The sequence below is a fragment of the Chinchilla lanigera genome, unplaced genomic scaffold (assembly GCF_000276665.1).
Source record: "Chinchilla lanigera isolate Chin_1 unplaced genomic scaffold, ChiLan1.0 scaffold00014, whole genome shotgun sequence".
Classification (NCBI taxonomy): domain Eukaryota; kingdom Metazoa; phylum Chordata; class Mammalia; order Rodentia; family Chinchillidae; genus Chinchilla; species Chinchilla lanigera.
Window position 1 is genome coordinate 29,486,512 of NW_004955415.1, and position 5,084 is coordinate 29,491,595.

At 44.4% G+C, this 5,084-nt stretch overlaps 1 long non-coding RNA gene across 1 annotated transcript in view; it reads left to right on the forward strand.

Moving 5' to 3' along the window:
- The first annotated feature begins 3,865 nt into the window (after window positions 1-3,865).
- LOC106148065 overlaps window positions 3,866-5,084 on the forward strand; it is a 4,446-nt gene continuing 3,227 nt past the window's right edge. The window contains exons 1-2 of the long non-coding RNA XR_001233198.1: window positions 3,866-3,891; window positions 4,269-4,299. This is a non-coding gene — a long non-coding RNA (uncharacterized LOC106148065). The remainder of the gene's footprint in view (window positions 3,892-4,268; window positions 4,300-5,084) is intronic.

Here is a 5,084-nt window from a genome sequence, read left to right on the forward strand (position 1 = left end):
TCTCAGGGAAGGAATGGTTTCAGTTTTTATAGGCATCTCAGGAACACTAGACACCAAGTAAGAGACAGGAATATGTGGTTCCCGTGACGAGAAGGGAACTCATACCTACGCCAACAGTTTCATAAAGGTACAGTCTTGGCTTTAATAGAGACCGAAAACTTTTCTTGGGAATAAAATCTTCGATTTGGATATAAAGAACAGTTGTTTGGCACTCTGACTCAAATTAATTAAATTACCACTCCACTGTGAATGACAGAAGGGGCTCAGGGAGGAAGGGGAAAGCTGGTCATGGCTAGAGTTGCAACCAGGAGCATGAGGTTCCCTGTGCTGTCCACGTGGGGCACCACGCGTGACGACCATGAGCCTGTGTACGGGAAGTGAAGAGGAAGGGTATCCAAAGTTTTCATTTTAAAGAATGATAAATCTTTGGCAGGTCAGTAAGTTTAGCTTGGTCAACATTATGCAATGTTTGTTTGTTTTTTATTTCTAGTACCGGGAATCAAACTCAGGACCTTGCACTTGCCAGACAGGCACTGTGCCACTGAGCTATGTTCCAGCCAACATTATGTAATGTATACCAATACCAAAACATAACACGGTATTCCATTAATATGCATAAATATTATGTCTTAATGTAACAGTCAGAAATTAATTTAAATTAAGAAGCATAGCTTCTGGCTGAGAATGTTAGAATTTTATTCACATTGAAAGTAATATGGAAATCATAAAATAATGTGCCAAAATATCTCAAAGAATGACATGTAGTGAAATAATAAAAGCTACCATAATTACTAGGCTAAACCAGCATATTCAAAATAAGAACATCCGTGAAGATTTCCTCTCTATGAACTGACTTTTGGTGGCTATCGAATAAGCCATGAAAAATTCCTCTACCTTCTTTAGCAGACTTTATTGTTGTTGCATTTTTAATAACTGACAATTTGTGAGATTCAATTTTTAGTAGTAAGAAGAGAAAAAATAACACAGGAACAACATACATCTTCTAAGCGATTTCAGGTCCCAAGCCACTGTTTGGAAATGTTTGTGTGAAGAGATGAAGTGCTTTGCCTGTGAGCTTTGCTGAGGAACGGCAGCTTCCTCGTTCCAGGGCTTGGGCTCATCTCCAGCATCAGTGAGATGGGAATAATTAATCAGCCTTACCTGAGCCAGGGAGCGTCTCCCCTGACTTATCAAGTTACTAAAATTCCACTTGCTTTCTTGAATTAGTAAAGCGATATGTTGTTGATTCTAGAAATTTGTAATTTAAGACGATTCCACTGCAGGTGATTGAGCAAACCATAGATGGTGTTTTGAGAATTTCCAGTCTCATCATGATACAGATTATTATCCTGGGCAGCTCTACTGTCCTCTCAGCACTGTGTGCAGGGGCTGTGGCTGTGGAGTGGGGCTGGTTTCTCAGAAATGGGGGGCTTTTGAGGTCACCCAGTGGAACTGTGAGTCCTTGATGACTCTATATGTGAGTGAACATGCAATTTAGACTTTTCCTTGCAAAAAGCAAATGAGAATGCAGTTTGGCAAAGTAAACGTATTTTTGAACTTGGATGTTGTATGATTCCAGGTTCTATAGGAGTTTCGTCTGAGGGCCCGGGGAATGACTGCTTCCTCAGGGACCATAAGAAGAGAGGGCTTAGAGGGAAGAGATAGTCTACTAAGTGGGTGGCTTCTATTTACTTAGAAGTTTCTGGGTTAAGGTGAGCTTTTGAGTTTTTAAATCATTTCTCTTTCACATATACCTGTTATACACACACACACACACACACACACACATACACACACGTGCACACACATGGAATTTATGTAGTGGCATCACAGTGTGGCCCTTGAATCCACAGAACCCTCAAGGACTCCCTTCACTGTCCCTGGGACACTCATGGGGAACCAGGTCCACACAGCCAGCCCCCAGTCCTACCGCATCCCAGTTGGGAGACCTGGGCTAATTCCAGCCAGAGTGATCATGGTGACACACCCAGCTTTGTGTAACAGCTCCATCAGATCAGCAGAGTGAAATCAGTGGGTTAAGATGATATGGGGCCACCTCATCCTCTCAGCATCCTTTTAAAAAATTAGATATTACAGAAATTAATTTCTGTCCTGCCTAAGGGAGGCAGAATAGTTGTGTGGAGCTGACAAAATAAATTAATCAATTAATTAAATAAAGGGGAGATGACAGGAAACCAGAAGGTAGGCTTTGAGAGATGGGAAGCAGCTCAGAGGGAAAGAAGGAGAAAGGGAGAGGCTGTCACGGGTGGAAATGATCCAAATATTCTCTGTGGACTCGCCTGTATGCCAAAATGAACAGCACAATTCTGTAGGACAAATATGCACAACCCAACTTGTGAAAAAGGAAGAGATTATTACCAGGAGAGGTGCAGAGGCTCAGCTTAGGTCACGCCACAACGCTGACACTGTGGGGAGGGGTTCTGCCAACCACCTGGAGTCCTCAGTCTGGGCTTCTTGCTCCAGCATGGACCTCAGTGAGTGCTGACCTCAGTGAGAGCTGCGGGTGCCTAACAGAGGCGCTGGGAGGAGCATGGAGGAGGAAGCCACTCTTAGAGCAACCTACTTGTATATCTGCGGTGGGGTTTTGGATCCTTTAGGCCCTCAAATTCCCTGTACATTAAAATTTAAAAACAATATAGCATCAGGTTCCTCGGCTGAGAACAACGGTATTAATTTTTAAAGTTTTGGCAGCTGGAGCTTATTTCAATATGCAAAAACATCTAACAGCAAATGTGGGAAGCAGTGCGTCTGAGACAGCGGGGCAGGCAGAGGCTGGAGCCTGTGAGTGAGCCCCCTGTTGGGAGAGGAGCCCGCACGCGAAGCAGGTTAAACCACCCCTGCTAATAACAAAACCGGCCCCATCTCTGAGGTCCTTAAGTACTTGTATGACATCACTCATAGGAGTGAATTTAAAAATTTTAAAATTATTCCCCAATTCACACATGTCTTGAGTTACTTTGGAGGACTAACGAGTACCCCAGGACTCTGTACAAATAAGCCAGTTATGGAATAAACACTGGCTTGGAAATTAAGAGACTTCTCAGCTCACCCCGGCTTTGCTCATAACTGGCTTCACTATGTGGGGAAGTCAGTTAATCTCTCACTGCCGAGTGAGGGACCGAATTAACTGATCTCTTAGGGCTTGTTCCTTTAACTCTCAACCATCTAGGGTTCTTTTTAATGTTTGAATGTAACGACCCTACAGCGGATGGGGAGATTATCTTGGGAAATGTTGGCCAAGGTAAAACCTTCGCCACGCACATCTGGTCAGTTTGCCTGTGTCAGCCAGGTAGGCGTCCTGGCTGAGCTCCAGCATGGAGGTGCACTCCGCAGCCCTGATCTCCCCACCTCACCCATGGGTTGGGAGTCCCCTCCTCAGCACGTCTCTGAGATTATCCCTGCTTGTTTATAATGCAGACCTCAAGCTGTGACTTCATTTGGGAGCACTTCAAAAATATGGTGTGTGTTTAAATAAAAAATTTCATTACAGTAAGAGACACATTATCATGAACCCCTTCACAACACCCCCCTCCCCCGCTTCTAACACACTTACCCACCATTCTCACCACTTTCTGAGACAGCTTTGGAAGCTCTCTGTCATGAGTGTCTCCGAGGCTGTCTTATTGACCTGAATAGACTTAAAACATTTATGGCAATTTCTGTCAAATAAAAACATGATGCTGTGTCCTCATCCACCTTATTCACAGCATCTGGAACCCTTGCAGTTATCCAAGGTGACTCCTGGCTCTTCCTCAAAATCAAAATACCATGAAAGAGAAATGTTTTGAATGGATTTCAGACACGAAGGGAGCCAGGACAGCACAACTAAAGACACTCAGGAGAGAGGACTCCAAGCTGCTGCAGAAAGTGGTAAGAACCATGGGATGAGTGTGTTTGAAGCCAGAGGAAGGATTTTGAGGCAATTCATAGCAATGTGTCTTACTGTAATATATTTTAAAAAATTTAAACATTCAGGGTATTTGTGACCATACCTCGTATATGCGTGTGACTACTATAGGCTACATGCATTTCATCCTTACGAGATAATATTCTGAATGGTTTGGCTCAAAGGTACAACTGGCTTTCTGTGTGTAGAGACATCTTTGGGATTTAAAAAATTTCTTATTGGAAAGTGCACTCGAGAATGGCCCGTATTCACCTAAGAGTTTCTCATAGGAAACCTCACCACTGTGAACGGCTACTGATAACACTGCCTCCCCACCCTGACATTGTTTTATTTTTTGCAGGACTGATGAGGGAACCTGGGAGCTCAGGCAGGTACGCTATTGTTGAGTAGCATCCCAGCCTCTCAGGTACTGTTTTCAGTGTCGTCCACACAACCCCTCAGTGACAGGAACCCCTTTTGGCATAAGAGGAAGTGGAGGTAGACATAGCCGTGGTCCATGCAGCGCTCCGCTGGCTGTGGGACGCTGTGTGGACGCTATCAAAACTGAGGGCTGTGCGGATGATTGCCAAGGTGTCTAGTGCAGTAGAACGATGTGGCCCTTGAACCGCTGCCCTGGCACTGGTTGCATACACGCCATGTCTATTTTGCCTTTCTATGGATTTCCTTTTTTTGATTTGGAACAAAACTCCAGACAGTGTTAGCAGTGATTGCCTTTAAAGATTGATTGTATTGAAGTCATGTTTACCTTCCACCCGGCTGAGCTCTTCTCATCCCGTACAGTGGGGCCCAGCTAAATATCTTTAGTGTCAACAAGCACCGGCTACCTGGGAGGTGAGGTTATGAAAGAGCTTTGCTTTCTTTTTCTGTGTCCATGCTTGGGAGACATAACAAATGTGATTTTATAAAGTGTGATTAAATGTATTTTGTAAGGAATTTCTATTAATAAAGGGGAAGCACAGGGAGTGTCTGGGCTGAGAGCAGGAGTGAAGTCCTTTTTGGGGGTTGGGAGGTTATCAGGGCTGAGTGAAGTTACCCAAGTCCTCAAAGTCAAAAGCAGAGCAGGGGGGGCTGGGGATTTAGCTCAGTGGCTAAAAGCGCCTGCCTGGCAAGCGCAAGGTCGTGAGTTCGGTTCCCGGTACCGGAGAAAAACCAAAAA